At 33.1% G+C, this 22,544-nt stretch overlaps 1 protein-coding gene across 12 annotated transcripts in view; it reads right to left on the bottom strand.

Annotated features, from left to right (window-relative positions):
• Window positions 1-22,544, bottom strand: part of Sox5 (SRY-box transcription factor 5) — a 955,314-nt gene that overhangs the window by 527,763 nt on the left and 405,007 nt on the right. The window lies entirely within an intron of this gene.

The following is a 22,544-nucleotide window of genomic DNA, read 5'->3' as shown; positions in this document are numbered from 1 at the left end:
TGACACAGGAGGGGTGAGGATGTGAAAGGGGAGGACAATCTCCGGTTGAACCCACCAAGAGGCTCTCTGAGAATCCATAATGGCTACATACTGTTATTGCAAAGTTCAAATTGCAAAGCAAATTAAAGTATGCCTCTAATTGTTAGAAGTTGTACAAGAGGTTCATATACAAGGCATAAATTAAGAAGCTTTATGAGTAAATTGTTGATGCTATCTGAGCAGCCATTTTTAGTTTGAGAAATGGTAAAATCTTTGCTTTATATTTTGTAAATTATTCAGTCTTCTTGGCTTTCAGAAAGGTAAATATCTTTGGTATTAATTTTTTAAATATTATTTTCTTCATTTGTCCCTCAAACTGAAAAGAATAAAGTATAAAGGCATTGTAAAAGTATCTACCTATGAACAAATATATATGGAACTTGATATAACAACATCAAATTAAAAAGACAACTGTATCAAAAATCATTGGCTCTAATGAGTTGAGTTATATTTCTCGAATAAAAGGTAAAGATGTACATGAAAAATGTAGTGGAGACATGAGCTGAGAGTGGCTCATTAATACAAGCTTCTTCCTGCAAAACAATGCCAATGTTTTCCTTCCTGGCCAGCATATGTGGCTTCTGAAGAGACAAAATTGTTAAGGAAAGTCTTGGAGGCTCAAAGCTGGGAGGCATGAAACTGTTCAAGTACTGTTTTTCTGCAACAAACCAGGAAGAAGGTATGAGATATTCTGAGTCTTTATTTTGGAACCAAGTTTTGAATCTTTTTATTTTAAAAATTTAATAAGCTCACATGTTTCCTGATACAAAGAGTACATAAAATTCTATCTATGTTATTGATTGGCATATTGTGAATATACATACAGGAAAGTTCATTAAACATATTTAATAATGGAATAAAGACTTACATGCTGAGAAACACTGGAATTAAAAAATGTGGTTACAATAAAATCAGTTCACAAATTCTATATTAAAATGACTTCTGTGAGGTTCAACTGTTTATCTTAAGTGGTAAGAAACACACCTACAGGCTTTATTTGATCCAAAGGCCAAAAAGATAACTGCCCATCAAAGTGGATATTTTTTATAATGCAGAGATAATTGCTGGAAAATCAACACACACTTATAGATGATAGTATAAACCTGGTGCTATACATAAAGATTTAATTTAAGTCACTTCTGAATATTTCTCTTTAAAATGGTGTTTGAAGAAAATTTCAAAAAAGTTATAGTATCTAGGACCTATAAAGAGTTCTTAGTGGCATCATTGTCACTACTTTCAATACAGTTTCAAAGCAAACAATATTAGCTTGCTATTGAGAATGTGTGACATCCACCATTTTGATATGCCATCAATACAAGCCAATAAGGAGCCATGTGGGCCATCTTTGGCACCGGCATTAGGAAAACTTTTTCAGAAATGTCTCCCACATAGGGGTTCTTTGTAGATGAGGTGAGATTTAGTCAGAACACTGGCCTATGTGCCAGACAATAATGTGTCCCAATACAACAGTTGGATTGTGTTCAAATACTTTATTCCAGGGCAGTTACACAACCAGGACTTGATCGTCAGTAAATAAAGCCACAGACTGTTATTGTTTCACTCAAGCAGCATATACTCCTGCCAGGTTTGGAATATAATTTTGAATTATTCAGATCATCACTTTGGAATGGTCTCTAAGTCTCAAGATGGAAATACTTTGGGTAAGAAAAAGAGATGGAGTCTATATCACTCACTGAAGAATTAAGGCAGTCATGATTTTCTTCCTATGATAATGTCAGCTATATTGCTGGTGGCTGATGAATTCATTCCAATGTTTCTATCTTACCTCATCTGCAACGTCAAAAATGAATGTACCCCTGAAGCATATTTGTTTAGGAATTATACTACAAGTATTTCATCTAAATCTTTTTTGTTGAATAAGAAACAAGTGTATGATTTAAATCCATTCTACTTTCCAGAACACTTATATGGACCTATGTATGCCAAATCTGTAAACCAATAATAGTAACTTAAAATATACAACTGCATAATATATACATATACATATGCACATATATGTACACACACATATGTGATATATATGTATGTAATATATGTAAAATTATACTTTTATACTTCAATTTGCACATAAAGAATGTGAAATGTCTTCTCAACTCCAAGACAATTCTTCATGATAGTGACCCATTTAATATTACTATTTTCAGAGTACATGAACTAAAAGGAACTTTCTAATAGAGAAGGAATTTATATTACTCAGAAACAAAAAGTATAGCAAGAAATCAGAGTATCATAAACAATTCAAGATCCTCCCCCATTTTTTTTACACATTAGGAAATTGTGCTTTATTCTTTTTCCCTAATACTTGAGAATATCTACCCTTAATAAGAGATAAGGTCATCGTACTAATCTTTACTTCTTAAGCTTAAAAAGTGTTAAAGAAACCACAATAGCAAACCCTTGACCTGGGTATAACTAAAGACTTCTCATATGACATAAATATCACACATTTTTATAAAAGAAAAAAATGGTAACTTGAATCTTATAAAAACAATTATTTGCATTTCAAAACACAATGCTAAAGATGAAAAGGTAAGTCAAAGAATGGGAGAATATATTTGCAATTCATTCAGCTAACAAAGAGTTTACCTCTAGAAAAACAACCAAGCCAACACCTTATGGCTCAATAACTAAGCAATCTAATAAAATGGACACATCATTTGAACAGACTTTTCACCAAAAAAAAAAAATATATGAATAGCCAAGGAGCACACAAAAAACAACCAATATCACTAGTCACTAGAATACAAATTTAAAACAAAATGAGATATTACTATATACACATTAAAATTGCTAAAAGTTAAAAGAACAAAAATGCCAACTGTTGGTGAGGATGTGAAGCAATGAAACTCTCATATCCTATGGGAAGTGATGCCGAATATTGCCTCTCATTTGGAACTCTATTTGGCAATTCCTTATTAAATTAAACCCACACCAGCAATATGAATCAGCATTCTATAATTGTCCAAGAAAAATGAAACATATGTCCAAAAATTTTAATGTGATGATGACAGCATTTTTCTTCAGAAGAGTTAAAAAATGAAAATAACTGAAATGGTCATCAGAAGGTAAATGGATAAATAAAATATGACATATTTACTCAATGAAATCCACCTTATATCAATGGGGGATTAGCTATTGATACAAACTAACAGAATGAATCTCAAAGTAATTCTTCCAGGTAAAAGAAGCCAGACATAAAGAGTACATTCTACATGAGTTCCCTGATAGGAAATTCTAGAAAGGCAAAATCGTCTTGAGAAAATAGATCAGTGGTTACCTGGGGCCAGAGGCAAACAGTGGGACCAATCACAAAGGGTCATGAGCAAATTTGGGGAAGATGTAAATATGATTATTTGTATATATGATGATGTTATGGCTATAGATATCTATCAAAACTTATTGAATTGTATCCTTTAAATAGGTGAAATTAATTGTAAAGCATACTTCAATGAAGATAATTTAAAAACAAGAGAAGTAATCTCTTTAGGACACCATTTGAAAACATTGGGGGTCTTGGATTAACAAATGGGATTCTGGATACTTACAGATCCTTAAATTTATTGGGAAATATTCAGAAGTACACAGTGTATCTAGATCAAATGTGAAATAATTCATGCAAAATATATTTGCTAAAGAAAATAAAGACATAAAGAAGTGTTTAAAATCATCAAGACATTTTAAAACACAATGAACCCATGTTATTTAATTAGAATAAAATAAATTAAAAATATTTTCAAAGATATGATGAATTTGATTAGCTCATCTCCAACATCAGTAAAATCTGATATGGAAATCAAATGCTCCAAAATTGCCACAAAATTGAGAAGAAATAAAAATACTCCAAGTACTGGGTTAAAATTCACAAGCCTAAGAAGAACGAATAAAAATTAGGACAAGCATTTTATCCTATATGCTATTCTTCTGGCACTCTATTGCATACCAAGTAATTCCTTTCTCCAATCCCTCCAGCCAAATTCTGTTTCTCCAACCCAGAGTAAGTTTTGTGTAAGTACAAATAGTCACCAAGTTCTGCTTTATATCCAACCCAAAGGTGAGCACTTTGGCGGGCATCAGCTTCTCTCTTGCTTGTGCCATGCAGGTAGTAGCTAATTAATATTCCTTATGTTATTACTTCATTTTAGAAAATTATAGGCCAAGGAAGAATAACTGACTTAATAACACTTATTTAGACCTTCCAAATATATCTTGTGGATCAATGCACTAAACATGAAAGAACATTTGTCTTCTTCAAAAGAATGTTAAGTAAAGATATTTATGATTATTTTAGGCTACACAGAATCCAAACCAACTGCCATTTACACAGAACCAAATTTTAATTTTAAGGGGAGGAAGGCTAGGCTTCTTGATGAAAAAAAAAATGTGCCAGTATTTTATTGGTATTAAGTTGAAGTATGCTTTATTCCTTCTAAGATAAAGCTCCCAAAGGAAGGCTTTTAAAGGAGTTTCTGCATCTTTAACCTAAGAGGATAAAGACCTTGATCGGAAGAAAGGACGAAGCTAAGATTGCAGGGGAGAGAAAAGAATTGACAACAATCAATGTGTTGATGCCAGCTTAAAGAGGGTCACTGAGAGATCAGCGTTACCTGCATCTGTTCCTTAATTAAAAAGGGAAAGATGACAGTGTCCACTACTCATCGCTATGGTAACATTTAAATATCAATTTTGACCAGCAGCCCATTCAAAAGCAAAGCCAAGTGAATGTTTCAGTAAATCCATCCAGGATGTAGGTCTGTTGAAAATATATATGTGGCAGATCTACACATAAAGTCTTAAAAGCAAGACACGTGTTTATTTTCCTCAGGTATCCTGCAAATTAGAAATAGTCAAGAAAACATGCTAATGAAAGGGAAGAATTAAATAAGATGTGCATGAGGAAAAGGCCTTTTTAAAAGGGCTCTTGTACAATTTTCACTGTTTCTCTATATAAGTTGTATTCCATTATCTTTTGCCTCTTACCATTTCCATGATGCAACTGCATCCAACCTCATTGTCTGACTGCCATTGTTCGCTGTGTTCTATTTTTATTCTGCAGAAACATATTTCACTTCCACTAATTATTGTTTACCTATTTTTTGTTAATTATAGATTTTCTATCCTTTTTTTTTTCTTTTCATCTCCTATCTCCTCGTCCAATTCATGCATCATCGTTACTGTCATCAAGGAATGTTAATTGCTGAAAAATGTGTTTTTTCTTTCAATAAATCAAGCAAAACTTACAGAACTTCTCATTACCTGAATGATGTAATATATCATTGATTCTGTCAACAAGTTAGCTCTTTACTTATGTGTTCTGTAAGTATCTTTGTAAAATTGTAAGTTTAAACTTACATAATAGTAAGTTTAAAATCACATGATGCTTATTAGCAAATTAAGTAATCATATTCTCACAAAGAGAATATATACCATTATCCTTTATATATATATATATATATATATATATATATATATATATACCATTAGCCTTTTATCATATCGGCAAATAATTATCAAATATGACTCAGATATACTATGCGTACAAAATATATCTTCCTTAATAAGAGTATTTCCTCCACCAGTGTGTGACTACTTTATAAAGAAATAGACAACTTTTCTTTCTGAGTAATACCTCTCTCAGAACAGTAGCAGTTCCATGAACCAGCAAGGTATTGTACAATGAAGTGAAAGTAATAACACTGTTCATTCAAGCAATATAATGTTCTATTGGAATTGGGTTTATTATACGCTTATTATTAATATTATTATTACTTGAAGAAGGTCTCTATTGCTTTGTAACTAGCAGTATTTTAAGTTTTCCCCTCCTCACATTGAATTTATCTCTATTACCCTGATCCCATTTTCAATGTTCTTAACAGCTGCATATGTGGAACCTGCAGACCTAATATTACATATAACTTTAGACAACCAAAATTAACCTTTATTTTCAAAGTTCCATTACGTGTGTGTGTGTGTGTGTTTGTGTATCTGTGTATTTAAGGAAAACATCTTATTTTGAGACTATATCCTTAAACAGACCTGACATCATAAGTAATTAATTTTTATATCACAAATGTTCTTCATTTATTATTCTTGTTTAAAAAAGTCAGATTCTAAGTTCAGATCAGATAGATCCTAGCATCATGTTAAATTGTGACTATATTTGAACAGCCAATTTAAATAAAAGAAAAAAATAATTAAAATCCTTTTTCTTTAAATAGTGTTCTGAAGACTATAAAAGCATCTCACCAACTTTTATTTAAGATATGGATCTTTTTCTAACTTTAAATATTATGCACTTCTACCACTTTCTGCCTCATTAAGACTTTCTAAAAAGGAAATTTAATCACTGGGAGTTCCTTTATTAAAAATAGTAAAGACAGTCTTGATCTTGTAAAACACTTCTCAAAGTGAGAAGCAAGTAGCAAAGTCTCACCCACAATCACCTGCTTCTTTATGCAAATCTCGAAGCCAGCTGCTTCTCATATCCACTAGGGGGATCATTACACAGTAAAAATAGATTGGTCTCTTTACAGGTGTTTTCTTGCTTTCTCACTTAATAGCACAAAGAAGAAAATTAGTTTTAAAAAACAAAAATGATTTCAACAGAATAATGGTAAACTATTTTAAAATAATGAATGCTGAAAATTTTTTCATTTATTTTTAAAATCCACATTTGGAAACTAAGCCTAAACTCCACATTCTAATTTCTAAAATATAAAGGGAAAAGAAGAGTCCTTGAAAATAAAAACAAATTCAAATATGCTATAGCCATGGACTTACTTTAATGTTAATTTCATTAGTATTTTTCCTGATAATACATTGTTGGAATAATATTTGTTTCAGCATGTATTTTGTATACAGATTCAGATGTAGCAATCATATTTATATTTTTAAAAGCAATAAAAGTCATTTACTACATCCATTTGTGTTATAACCAATGGTCTTTCAACAGTTTTGTTCTATGGAATATTTAAGCAAGAAGATAGAAAATTCTCTAAATTAACTGTCTTGCTCCATCATCTTGCTAATGCCAATAAAGCCAATGCCAACAAAAATCTTGTGACAAAGTTTGTCCCTGCTTTTAATGAAGCCCAAAAAGCTGCTGTTGTGAAAAGAAACATTACAAAAGTCATAGAGGACAAGGTACAATGATGCATGCCAGTAATCTCAGCGGCTAGGGAGGCTGACACAGGAGGATTGCAGGTTCAAAGCCAGCCTCAGCAACAGCACTTGATGCTAAGCAACTCAGAGAGACCCTGTCTCTAAATAAAATACAAAATATTTTGTATTTTATTTAGAGACAGTGGTTGAGTGCCCCTGAGTTCAATTCCTAGTACTAAAAAAAAAAATTCATAGAGCATAACACCTTGATAGCCTAGTAGTGATCTAGATTAAGAGCATCTCTTATTTAGTTTTGTACAGTCAAGCTGTCTCCTATCGAGTGCCCATTAAATGTTTGATGAACAAATGAATGATTACCAGGAAAGAGACAGGGACAACCACAGAATTCACTATGATCCAGACATATGGAGAAATGATGCATTTTCAAATATCTCCATTTAAAAATATATAAGAAATGATGTGTTGGTAAGCATTGCCTTCCCAATTTAGATAATATGGATTTAAAGAATCCAGAGGACCTATTTTTGAAATTTTATACTAGGCTTGGGTTTTTCAACCTCAGCATTAACAGTTTGAGTCAGATAAGTCTTTATTGTGTGAGACTGTGACACACATTGTAAGAAAAATAGACACATCCCTGACCTTTGCTAACTAGATGCCAACAGCATCATCCAATTGGTAAAAGCAAAAACAAATGTCTCCAGACATTGCAAATGTCCCCTGGGATGGGGGTGAGGATTACCCCCAGTTGAGAACATGGCTCTAAGAAAATCACATTTCTAAACTTGATTCACCCAGAGAGATCTGGGGAGGAGGGGGGAATATTTTATGGAATATTTTAAATATTAGATAACATATCAAAGGGTAGAGTTTATACTTGTGCTGCAAGAAATAAAGGGGGCACACAATGTGTTCTGTGAGAATTGTATTAAACTATCCGACACTGCCACATCTTGATTTTACCCAGTCTGACCCTAGGCATGCATTAGTTGCACTAATAACAGCATCGAAAATTATTAATCTGTTATTTCAACATATAACAAATTTTCATTTGTCATTGACAAATCTGTTATCTGTCTAGGTTAGCTCAAAACCAATGCTTATCAGATCCTTATCTTTCAAAGTTGGAAATGTTAATTATTCAGATTTTAGGCTGTCTTGTAATATCTACTGGTTCTTAAAACTTTTATATTCCTCATGTGCAAACCACAAAGCTTTTTTTAAAAGCTTTTCTTCTTAAATTTTCGAATCTGGGGGTGGGGGTGAGGGAATTGCCATTAAACCTTGTAATTCTTCTTAATGGTAATTCTTCAGATATGTGATGACTCATGAGACCCCAGAAACTTTCTTTCCTCTTATTAATTATAACTTCAATCATTACCCATAAATTATTTTTTCGTTGACTTTTAATTATTTTATGTTAATACATTCTAGGTATCTTCTAGTCTCTGTACATCCTTTCTTAAGGGAAGAATCCCTATTTGGTTCAGGTTTGGTGAAGGGTCTTAACATCACTGGCAAGAAATTAACAGTTCTGTTTTTCCTTCCATGTAAAATGAAGCTGAGATTATCAATCATCACAGAGAATAAGGAACCACCATAAAATATTAAAACTATCTTTACTATGGCTTAACAGCCCAATGTGTACAAAAATTCCAAGATGCTTAAGTGGTTTTGCTATGCAATGGATTTACAGATGGTAGACTACTAACACTGGAAGAATTGATAATCTCAAAAATCAGAGTCTGACAAACAACAACCTGTATGCCTAATCTAATCTGTCATCTATATTTGTAAATAAAGTTTTATTGAAACACACCCATGTTTATTCACTTACTATTATCTATGGATGCTTTCGTGCTACATGAGCAAGGCTAACCCATTTGCAACAGAGATAGTCTAGCCTTCAAAACCTAAAACATTTCCTCCCTGCCCTTTACAGAAAAGGTTGCTGACTGTTATTGGAGAACATCCAAGTATGCATCAACTAGAGAACATGTAGATGGAATGTCATTGATTTACACTCACATGCAGGGATATGGAATACTTCAAGGGACTTATTTCTGAATCACTGCTTTTATTTAGAAAGAATCAGTGGAAAGAACTTTGTTCAAGGTTCTCCCCCACCCCTCAATATTTGTAAGTTTGTTCTCAGTTTCCTTATGACTGAAAATCATGAAAAAATTAAATCTTATAATTTATATTACTGATCTACCTTTTCAGACCAAAAGACCCATTTTTTAAATAAAGATTTTTATTATCCCATTACTATTCTGAAATGAAAGTCATAAATAATGTAAATTACTCAGATCCTGATTTCAACAAAATCAATATAATGTCCTAGCTGCAATACAAAGGAGAAATAAAAGAGAGCAATCTATAATGAAATAATATGTATTTGAATATTTAAATGCTCAAATTGTCTTCTCTGGAAGAAAAGTTATCAAGTCCAACACTTGGAAATATATATAGAATCACCAAAACTCCAGAGCACAAAGAGAAGACTGATATAATTGGGTTGTTATTTGATAATCAAGAAATAAGTGGCATTTTGAAATGGTAAACAACCCTTGGTAAAGTGCAGAACAAAATGAAATACACACTGTGTTGTACCATTTTTCTTGCATTTCTGAACAAACTAATGCATGTTAATGTGTATAAAAATACTTTGTCTTAATATGTAATACCAAAGACTTTTGGTTCAAATAATGAACATTATACAATTTTTATTATTATACTGTGAAACCCAGGATTTATGGCTTTAAATTGTGGATATTCTTCTTCAATCTATCACAGATACCATTGTTATAACAACAAATAAAAGGAGAAGGAAAGAAAAATACACAACAGTGATGGTGACTTAATGGTCACTCAACAGGACCTTTTAACAGATTTTATATACAAGGAAAGACTTTAGAACAAAGAATGTTCTCTCTCTCTCTCTCTCTCTCTCTCTCTCTCTCTCTCTCTCTCACACACACACACACACACACACACACACACACACACACACACACAACTGTAGGGGATGCAGCTGGAACTTGAATCTTAGAGAATATTCAAAATTTGGAAATGCTCACTAATTTGGAGAGCAAGAAATAAGAGAGAAAACTTGACAACTTACAGAATCAAATCCCCACCCACGCAGCCCACTTCACCACTGCATGCATATAAACTGGAATTCAGCAATTCAAAAAATACCCACACAAAAAAAAATATGAGGAGTTTTGCTAATGATATTGGTAACCCATACTCCCCCACCCCAAAAAAAACACAGTCTCTTTTTTCAAGGGTTGAGACATTATAGAATTATAGGGAACCATCCAATTCATCCTTCCCTTGAATGAAGCTTGCCCATTGAACAAACTCTGGCCAGATGTGTGGACATCAGTCTTGACAATTTTATCTAGGCAATCTAGAATCACCAAACATTAATGGAAATTTTGCCTCATGACAAGGAGTTACTAAAATTTTTTAAAACATCTGAAAGAAACACATTATTCATGGAAGAGAATTTTTTTAACAAATTTCAAATAAATATCTTTAGAGAAACTTGAAAAGATATTGAATTTATAAAATAAGAACCTATGAAAAATTAAGTATTGAAGAAGAAAATGTACTTAAAATTAAAAATGGATGGGATGAAAGCTTTTTTTAACTTTAAAGATAAGCTTGGAGATTGTATTAAAACAACAGATGGAATGTATAAGATAAAAGCTATAAAGGATCCATACAAAAAGTTTAATATCTAAAAAGAGAGAATTGTATTTACTAGAGTAAGCACTATGCCAGAGAATTTGAAAAAAATTAAAGATGCCAAAAGCAAGTAACAAAAATAAGCAAATAAGAAGATAATTATAAATTCCATCATAGAAACCAAAGTGCTACTCAAAAAGGACATACAATCATAATTCAGTTAGATATGTGGTCAAATGTTGCATTGTCAAAGCAATGTAAATACTGTTTACTGATCTTCATTTTCAGGATCAACCTACAGATAAATATTTGGCGATCTAGTTATATTTTCAGAACCCCATTATGTTTTCAGAATAGAATGCAAATATTATTATGTTTGACATTGTCAACATAAAAGTATGAATGGCAAAAATTGGGAAGTGGGAAGGTAGATAGCCAAAGAAAAGAACAGAGATGTAGTATCTACTCAAAAAATGAAAAATCAGAATGGACATTAATTGTGCTATTAATTAAAGGAATAAGTAGATTCTATCATTTTAAAGAACCAACAGAGAAATAAGGATGTTAGAGAGAACTCAATCTTCTGTTTCAGCAGGGATGCAATAGTGCCTAAACTTGATAAATCGAGGACCTGGGGTATATGCATAGGCATTTTCACATGTATTTGGCAAAGACTTTTCACATATATTTGGCATGAATTTGATTGGCAATCTCGTGAAGCCTCTGGAAATGTCCTCAAAATAATGTTTTAAATGTATAAAACATACTGTGATGAATTACAGATGAAATTAATTACATTGAAACATAAAAATATTAAACAAATGTTTGATATAATATGTATTATTTAATGTTTTAAATCTTGTTTAAAATATTATGCTAATATTTTAAATGCTTTACTCAAAAATTTTAAAAGTGCAGATGTTATGCAACATATACAGGAGTATATTTCTCTCTCTACAGGTAAACATATATGTATATGTGTGAATGTTTTGTTTATGATATAGTAATACAATATAAAACTCTAGGCCCTACATTTTTTCAAACCCTATTTAATTATCTAAAAGTTAAAAAAAATTCAGCAAAGCAAAGGCAACAATTAAGAGTGAAGAGACGATCCACTAATTGGAAGAAAATATTTGCAAACCATCCATCTGATAAGAAGCTAATATACAAAACATTTAAGGACTCAAACAACTCTACAGGGGAAAAAAACAAATTACCCAATTAAAAATGAGCAAAGGATCAGAATTGACTTTCAAAAGAGAGATGAATTACTAACAGATACATTTTTTAAATGCTCAAAATGTACATGAGATAGTACCTCACAAAATACTATCAAAAGGACAAATGACAAGAATTAGACAGGATATGGGAACCCTGGTACACTGTTGTGGGAATATAATTAGTTCAGATAGTTTAGAAAATAGTGTGTAGGTTCCTCACAAAACCCAAAATAGAAACATCAGCAACCCCACTTCTGGTTATGTATCCAAAGTATTGAAATCAGTTTGGGAAAGGGATAGTTACACTCCCATGGTCATTTCAATATTATTCACAATAGCCAGAATATGTAAGTGTCCATCAACTGATTGATGGATAAAGAAAAGGTGGTTTGCCAGATAGAGCATTAATGTCCAGGATATATAAAGAACTTAAAAAGTTAGCACCAAAAAGAAAAAAGTAACCCAATCAATAAATGGGTAAAGAAACTGAACAGACACTTCACAGAAGATATACAATTGTTTAACAATATATTAATAAAATATTCAACATCTCTAGGAATTAGAGAAATGCAAATTAAAACTATACTGAGATTTCATCTCATTTCCAGTAAGAATGACAATTATAAAGAATACAAGTAACAATATGTTGGCGAGGATGTGGGGGAAACCTACACTCATACATTGCTGATAAAACTACAAATTGGTGCAACCATCTGGAAAGCAGTGTGGAGATTCCTCAGAAAACTTAGAATGGAACCATCATTTGATCCAGTTATCCTACTCTTCAGCATATACCCAAAGGGCTTAAAAATCAGCATATTGTAATGAGGTGGCCTGGTGTGGTCACATCAATGTTCATAGTAGCTCAATTCACAATAGCTTAGCTATGAAACCATCCTATGTGCCCTTCAACAGATGAATGAATAAAGAAAATGTGGTATATATACACAATGGGATATTAATCATAAAGAAAAGTGAAATCATGGCATTTGGCAATAAATGGATGGAACTGAAAATATGCAAAGTGAAATAAGCCAATCCCAAACAACCAAAGGACAAATGTTCTCTCTGATATGTGGAGGCTAACACACAATAAGGGGGCAGGTGTTAGAGAAGAATAGAAGTACTTTGGATTAGACAATGGGGAATGAAGGGAATGGAGAGTGATGGGAATAGAAAGGCAGTAGAATTAATCTGATATTACTTTCCTATGTTTGTGTATAATTTCATGACCAGTGTAACTCCACATCACCTACGACCAAAAGAATGGGAAGTAATACTCCATGTATTTATAATATGTCAAAATACATTCTACTGTCATAACTAAAAAGAACTAATAAGAACAAATAAAAACAATTAAAAAGAATTAAAAAGAACAAATAAAAACAATTTTAAAATATTGTCCAAAAAAAAGGTGGTTTATGTACACAATGGCATAGAAGATAGTCTTTAAAAAAGAGGAAATTCTGTTATATGTGACAACATGGATGTATCTGAAGAATAGTACCCTAAGTGAAATAACCTAAGCATACAAACAACAAATACTATATGATCTCACCTACATGTGAAATCTAAAATGTTTACCTTATAGAAAGAGAGTAGAAAGAAGGTTACCAGGGGCTGTAATTATGGTAAAGAAAGCGAAAATGGAAGGTGTTAACCAAAGGATATAAAATTTTATTCAGATGGCAAGAATTAAATTTTAGTGATCTATTGTACCACCTGGTGATCTTATTTAATAATTGTGTATATTTTCATATTGCTAAATAAAGATATTTTTAAGATCCTCATCACAAAAAATAAGTTGGTACATTAATCAGCTTTATAGAATTTTTGTACAATTATCAAAACATCATATTGTGCCTCATAAACATACACAATTATTATTTGTCATTTAAAACTAATTTTTTAAAAACCAAATGCAAAATTTCCAGGCCCTTACCTTGAAAGTATTTTCACAGATAGTTCTCAATGCCTCAGTCATAGACAAGAAAATACTAATGGACATTAAACATCTTGATATCAGAACAATGAGATTCCTTCACATGATTATAGATCTTGGGAAAAAATTAGAAAAATTCTATTCACCAGTAATTAAAATTACAAAATATATGGGGCAGGAAAATTCATCTGCAGAAGAAAGCAGAAATCATGGTCTTGGTCAAACTTGACCTTAGGTAAAATAGAATCTAACTGACTTTTCTTGTTCCTTCATAAAGCATCTACAGTATCAAGGAGGAAAGCTTGACAGGAGAGCATTGGAATACCCACACCCAGTTACTATGATGGGCATTTGGCAGATTGCATGAGGATGACGTTAACTCACACAAATGTGTTCCTGTGAATACTAGTAATAACTGAGATTGTGCATGTGAAGGTTCTCTGTAGAGAAAAAAACACAATGGGGAATATTGGAGAGTTTGCTCTCACTTATAAGATGCTTTCATGATGTGTCTTTAGTCATGTCTCTTAACCTTTTGGACCTGTTTTCTCGTGCCAAAAAAAAATTGAAATTATTCAGTAATATTTAGCCATATTCACTTCTAAAAACTGAATTTATTCAGTGATTCAAGTTTAAATTGGTGTTTTGTTATTAACACTAGACTCTAAGAAACATTAGGTTGTTAGAAGGAATATTTCTACAGGAATGATGAGGTCAACTGGGACAATTTTGGGAAACTTCCTGTGGGTGATAAATATTCTGTATAACAAAGGACATAAAATTCCTTAGTCTTCATAAGTGAATAAAATGTTAAATAGAGGTTTCTTATTTCATAAACATATTTTGCATTATTAGAACTATTTATGATCAAGAATTGTGAGAAATCATCAAAAAATTAAGAGATATTATATTGTGTACATTTTAAACATGACCAGATGAATCACACATTAGGTGAAGCTTTACTTTTCAAATCATATAGAATGAATGCAGAAATTAAAAAATACCTTTGAACTTGACAGAATCATATCTTAAATGTAATGATATAAAACCATAATTTCGAGTATTTAATAATCTACTCCACTCAATTTATGCTGATTTTACACTCTAATAGGGAATAAGATATTGAAGAATATTGGAAATAAATAAATTTCTTTCAAATATGAACAATTAAATCAGTGAATTTTAAGAACCTATTTTCCATTTTATGTATTATTAAAGAATACAGTATAAATAAAAAAGGGTTCAGAAAATAATGCACAGCTCAATGTCTGTGACAATTAAACATATCTGTGAAATCCTATACACCAATCAAGAAATAAAGTATTACCAGTACCCAAAAGACCCTTTGCACTTCTTCCCTTCCAGGGTAACAACTATCTTTATAAATAGCATAAATCAGCCTTGTAGTTAATGTGCTCTCTGTAAGTGAACTCATACAATAATCAACAGTCCCCCTTATCCACAGGGGAAATGTTCCAAGATGCCCAGGGGATGCCTGAATCCATGGATACTAACAAATCCTACATATAGTATGATTTCTCTATATGTAAATGCCTATGATAAAGTTTAATTTATAAGCCAGGCACAGAAAGAGATTAACAATAATTCCTAATGAAAGACTTAGACTTATAATAATTTCATTATTATAGTAATATGCTGCAATAAAAGTTAGGAATGCACTCACTTATGCACTCTCCCAAAATATCATAATGTAGTTACCCTTCTTTGTTGACCATGGGTAGGCAAAATGACAGAAAGAGAACCTAAGGGTAAGGGGCCTTACTGTGTATTTTTTTGTTGTTGTTGGCTCACAGACTAAGCCCTTTTCTTGTGAAATTCCTATATAGTTGTGTACAGTTGTAAATAACACATTTTTATTGCTGTATAGTTTTCCATTTTAAGAATGAACTACAGTTAATTTACGCATTCCATATTTTCTGGGCATTTGCGTAGTTTCTCAATTTGGTCTACTATACGCAATGATATTCTGAACATTCTAGTACATATCTTTCAGTGAACATATGTATGTATTTCTGTTGGATACACACTCAGAAGTGGAACTGGAGTTACAGATAGAGATTCATATGTTCAATTTTAGTAGATATTGCTAAACAGTTTCCTAAGTGGATTTGCCAATTTACATTCTCACCAGCTGTGTATTAGAGTTCCAGTTTCTCCATATCCTCACCATACTATATATTTACTGTTTAATAGTCCTCTCCCTTTTAATTCACTAAACATTCACTGAGAACTTGCTAAATAAATCACTTTGTATTGATCATCTTTTATAGACATAAATAGCAAAGATCCATAAAACAAAATGCTTTTATTATCCAAAATACATTTTCAAACTCTTCTTTTGCAACTACTCAACTTTCCATCACTGAGATGACAAAAGGCAAGATAGTCATATTTGGAAGAATAAGGAGGATATAGTTACACAGTATGATATGGCCTTCAAAAGTAAAGGCTTCAACATCCACTTATTATTCTAGGCAACCAACCTATCAGACATATTATTATCAAATAAAGAGATAATATAAAGAAGAGCAATAAAAATACAACATATCTGTAACTTTTCCTTATGGCAGATGACTTAAATGGATGCTCCAAAGACCTGATCTGACTCAGAGTTATGTTTTATATGGTCTCCCTTGGGGTTATATTGTGCTTTTTGAATAAACATTTAAAAACCAGTGAACAGCCTGACTTCTGGCTCGTCTTGAAAAAGTTTAAGGCTGGGCAGTAATGAACCTAACACATGAGAAAAAATTAACAGCTATCTCTGGTTGAAATGGGTGCTTTCCAGATTCCCTTGTTCTGTAGAATCCCCTACCTCTATTGTCCCTAAAGTGAGATCTGGCACCAGAGCTAAAACAAGTACCAACTAGGCAAATTTGGGGATAGGTGAATTCTTATACTAAGATCAATTCACTCTTTGCATTACAATCCTCACTCTGGGGTTTAAATACTTTTTTAAAAGACACTTCATGTGTGACATCAACATTTTATAGCAAGCCACCAGAGAGTTAGAGAATCTCCCGGTTATAGTCAGGCTTTTAAAGTGACTTACGACAAATCATAACAGATCAATGAGTGTACAGTAATGTGGGAGGGACCCTCTGGGCCAAGCAAGATACAGGAGCTGGGGTTCAGAGGGTCTCCCTTAGATGGAAGTCTCCCCTTCTCTTTTAAGAGTTATAAAACTCTAAATTGCTAAACAGCCCATCAGGAGTGTCTGTGAAGATCAAGGTCTGGCTCATTAAGAAGAGGAAGGTTATGATTCAGGATAGACTGCCATCATAGATTAAAGCATATTGTCACCTCAAGCAGTGTCCCTCAGGGGACATTACAGAAGTGAACTATAAGATCAAAACATTTAAAGATAAACTATATCCTATAAATACACCAGAAGTACAGCAAATCAGATATTAAGTTATTTAATAAAACAGATGTAGCTCCACTGACTCTTTAATTCATAATTTAAGCTACAATATCCTCTGGAATGTGTCAGTGAGGTGAACTATTATATTTTTTTTTCTTATTTCAATTTCTTGCTTGAAAAAAGAGTTTCTTAATAGCAATTCCTATATGTGAATTAGAGGTCAGCAGAACTCAACTACAGAAAAAGTGTTTGAAGGACACAATGTGATGTTAACTTGAAGTAATGTGATATTTACTTAAGGAGCTGAGAAACTGCTCTTGGGCTGCTGTGAAGCCATTAGAGGCAAGTTCAATGTCAGTGAAGGTCAAGGTTAAACATAAAGCTCACCAACAAAAGCTAAAACAGATTTGACCAATAAGTTTGAGTTAAAATCATTACAATAGAGACAAGAAAAGCCATGGCTAGGTTCCCCTCTGACTATATCTCAGCTGGCTTCACCCAGATTGAAAAAAAAAAAAAAATGACTGTTACATACATCACCTTCAGAACAACTTGGATAGAACCCATTTCTTCGCAGGCACTGGCATATGGATGGGTGTTTCTTTTGTTTCTTTGTTGAAAAGAAGTACTGGGACAGAAAGAACTCTATCCACGAATGCTAAGTAATATTTTTAAAATGGTAACTTACTCAAAATAGCAGACAACACTACTAAACATGTCATTAGAACTCAGAAGTAGTTATAGCCAGGAAATCATTATTTTTTCATTTTAAGTTCTTTGAATTACACTGAATATGGAGACTAACTAGCAACATTAAAAAGCCCTTTCTCTCTAAATTATCTACAGGAAAAGTTTTATAGAAAAGTAACTTTCACTTGGGTCTTCCCTAACACTTTGCATTGATTCAAACTTAACTTTGGGGGCATCCTTTGTCACTCAACCATTATGTGGTTGAAATTTGAATAATCATATAATTTATCTAAGAGAATCATAAAGAAGGTGAATATGATACTATACGTTGTAGAGTGTACCTGCGAAGCATTATAAATTATTGTAAGATAAACACCTTTCGTCGTTTTCTTTGCCCCAATTCTCAGGTTCCATCAGGGGTTGATTATAAATCATTTGCCATAAATACCATCAGGCATATTCCAAAACAGAGAAGAAGTTATAATTGCACGTGCCAAAACAAACTGACCATCTTCATTGACATAGAGAACATGAAAATGTTCTCTGGGACATATCCTCCCTACACTGAGGACCAGGGTTATCCAGGGTGCTCCAGCTGGGTGGTCCCATTTTCTCTCTGTTCTTCCAGCTGTTCCATGCTGAGTTCATGAATCTCACCTTTCCCCGAGAGTATGGTACCATCCTTCTTGTGATAAAAGTTGATAAATGGTTATATTGATTTTTAAAATGCAGTGGCTGGTAAAGCACTTGTGTAGAAGTTCATTTTGGAAAGAAATCTAGAATAGTTATAGGTTCATGTTAAACACAGTATGCTATTTTTCTTCATTTAATTAAAAAAAAAAAAAAACTATTGTCCCTTGATCCACCTACTGCCGCCATCCACTTTGTGCTTATACTTTCCCTCCAACTTAATAGTCTTTCATTACGTATCCACTTACCAGCACTTTGTTCTTATTGGCTAATGCAGGTTTTAAAGTAAGATAAAAGTCCTTTGCTTTGCACTCCTTGCATATAAATTATTTGGAAATCAGAATCACATGATGAAGACAACAGGTCTCTCCTAACAACAGCCAGGGAACACATGGCACATGTTTTCCTGACAAACCATTCACTGATTAGCTGACAGAAGAGGTTAAAAAAAAAAAAAGTCAACTCTTCAGACAGTTCAGTAATTCTTATAGCAAAACAACAATCTGAAAGAACAGGCTTCATTGAAAGTAGCATGCATTCAAATTACCTTCCATTATACAAGTGCTTTTCCATTAATCACTTGTGGAACAGGACCAGAAAGAGAAAAGAAAAAGAATTTTGGATGGATCCTTAGGTCTACAGAATGATACAAATTTGGTCAAGAATCATTAACTTAGAAAAGAAGAAGAATTAGAGTCCAGTTAGCTACATTCACCACTGGTCTCCATTGGAGACTAATGGAATAATTGGAATAAAATATTTCTTAAAGATAGCTACCATACTTCATAAATCTAAAAGGGGTTATTCAGCCCTTATTATAATTTAGTCATTCAGCATATAAGGAATGAAGAATAACCATAAAATACATGATAGTAGTTTTTATGACACATATTCAGACACACTCTTGTAAAATAGGGTTTTGTTTTCCTCCAGATTCCATTCTGAATAATGCAATGATATCATAGATTTCCCCAAACTCTGAGCACAAAGAGAATCTCTGTGAAAGTAAGATGAGAGACATTTTCTGATGATTATAAATATAGTTAATTTTTCTAAAAGAGAATCATGAATTACATTAAATTTAGACTATTAATCCTGGGTCAAAAATACATAAAAACCCTTATTTTAATGCAAATACAATTACCCATTGTAAAATTTGTTTTTATGGATTTATTACATGACCTAAAGTTTCTCTTAAGGACAAATCTCAGAACAATATCCCAAAGGATATAAAGACCATGAAGACATAAAACACAGACCCTATTAGGAAACTCTAGCTGAGAGCTTGCTCCTCACTTCCTGTCTTTTTATTACTATTTCTCTTTCCCCCAATACCAATAACTCCTACTTATTATCCCCATTTCCTTTCTTTTTTTTTCCTTCTGGAACAGCATGGGGTATAAAGTAGTTATTCAGCAAACACTTACTGAGCAATCAGGACACCCCAATCCTTACAGGGTACTATTTCTTTCCCCCTTTTGCATCCCAACACTCTTCCACCATGTTCTCTGAGTAGTAACAAAAAGAAAATTCAAGAAACATATTAACATGGTATGATGGTTAGATGGATATGTTCAGATTAAAATAATACACATTTTCAATGCATGTATTTAAGCTCTCTTTCCTTCAGTATTTAAACTAATTGAAGTCTCTTTCATCTTAAAACCATAAAAGGAAAAAAAATGTTTTGCCTAGCATCATTTTACCTCCTGAGAGAGATAGGTCTGGAACTTTGTTTGAAATTTCCTTTCTTTTCTTCTTTTTTTTGCCCTGTATATAACATTCTTATTTCTCCACAATCATTCTTCCAAGGCAGCTGATGCTAGGCCTCCAATAATCAACACACCACTGAATCCAAGGGGTAATTTCAGATCTACATCTTCAGTAGTATAGTCTCTTCTTTCCTTATGTATGCCTATAGATTGAACGTGTCTCCCAAAGCTGAGTGTTGGAAACTTAATCCCCAATGCAAAAGTGTCGAGAGGTGGAATCCTTAAGAGCTTGTGCCATAAGGACCCTGTCCTCATGAATAGGTTGGTGCCATTATCATGAGTAGGATCCTGATAAAAGGGTAAGATTTTTTTTTCCCTTCTCTCTGTTGCATTTGCCCTTCCACTTTCTACCATGGGATGAAACAGTAAGAAGGTCCTTGCCATATGAGAGTCCCTAACCTTGCAATTTCCCAGTCTCTAGAATATTAAAAACAAACAAACAAAAAACTTTATAAATTATATAGCTTCAGGCATTCTGATTGTAGCATAAAATATAAGACATACCACACACTCTATTCTCTGACCTTTCAGGAGATTCCATTATGCAGTTTCTCTTTATTTGTTTTTTTTATTAGTTGTTCAAAACATTACAAAGCTCTTGACATATCATATTTCATACATTTGATTCAAACGGATTATGAAGAACCTACTCCATAATGCTCTCCTCCAGTTTTCTCTATAAACCCCTTTTTCTCCTCAGCACATGCCTGGATGTTGATGTCCCTTAGGGTTATGTCCCAGGCTCTCTTTTAATTCCCTATGTAATCATTCACTCCCACATTTTAAATTATCACCTACATGCCAATGAATTCCAAATCTACATCTCCTTCCTGGACTCTTAGGACATGTCCCAAAGCCAACTTAATCCGAATATCTACTCAACATCTCCATGAGAAGCCTTTTAGGAAATATTAAATTGATGTGCTCAACATTCTCTGTTTCAATTTGGATACATACCATAAAGCATGTGCTGCTCAAGGCAAAAGCCAAGAAGTCAACTCTACTCCCCTCCTCACTCTATGCTGTCCTCCACCTGACTATAAATAGCATTGCTCTAGAGCATCTCCATGATTAACAGGTTTAGTATGACATTTAATATGACACCTTTCTGCATCTCCACAACACCATCCTATTCAGCCTATTTGCATCTTTTTTTTTTGTATGACAAAATCTGTTTAAGAAACAGTTATGATTTGGATGTGAGGTATCCCCCAGCCACTTCAGTTACCACTCAGTTAATCCCTATCAGGAGATTAAATCACTGATTGGGTGAAAACTCTTATGACCCTATCATTTCTTCTCTGAACCTAATCTTGCATGTGTGGCTGGAGGAGGTAGGAATTGGGGCGTGGCTTAGGTGTAAATATTTGTATCTGGAGAATGGAGTCTCTCTCTCTCTGCTTCTTGATCACCGTGATTTGAGCTGCTTCCCTTTGCCGCACACTCCACCAAGATGTTCAGCCTCATCTTGAGCCCCCAGAAGTGGAGACAACTTTCTATGGACTAAGACCTCAGAAGCTGTGGGTCCTCAAATAAACCTTTCTCCTCTACAATTGTACTGGTCAGGTCCTTTAGTCACAGAAGTGAAAAAGCTGACTGAAACAGAAATATTATTTTGTTAATGCAAATCTATCAGTGTTATTTCCTAGCTAAATACCTTCTTTGGCTTTTTTTCTGACAAGACTCCATACCAGTTATCCCCTAATCTAGCTGTAAGTAACTCCTCACCTTGTCAGTATACTTCTGTCTCTTTTGTTCTCTGTACACCAGCATACTGCTCTCTCTGCAGTCACACTACATCATGGCTGACCCTTATCTCACACCCACCAAACCAACTGCTTCCTCCATGGAATTCTTTCTTTTCCTGGCATTTTTCACTTAACTACATGCTGCTTCAGATCAATCTTAAAAGGCTTCTCAGAATGCCTTCCTTAAAGTGAGCTCAATAAATAAGTTTTATGGTT

This window comes from Ictidomys tridecemlineatus, chromosome 6, assembly GCF_052094955.1.
Source record: "Ictidomys tridecemlineatus isolate mIctTri1 chromosome 6, mIctTri1.hap1, whole genome shotgun sequence".
NCBI lineage: Eukaryota > Metazoa > Chordata > Mammalia > Rodentia > Sciuridae > Ictidomys > Ictidomys tridecemlineatus.
This window is presented reverse-complemented; position numbering and strand designations above follow the sequence as displayed.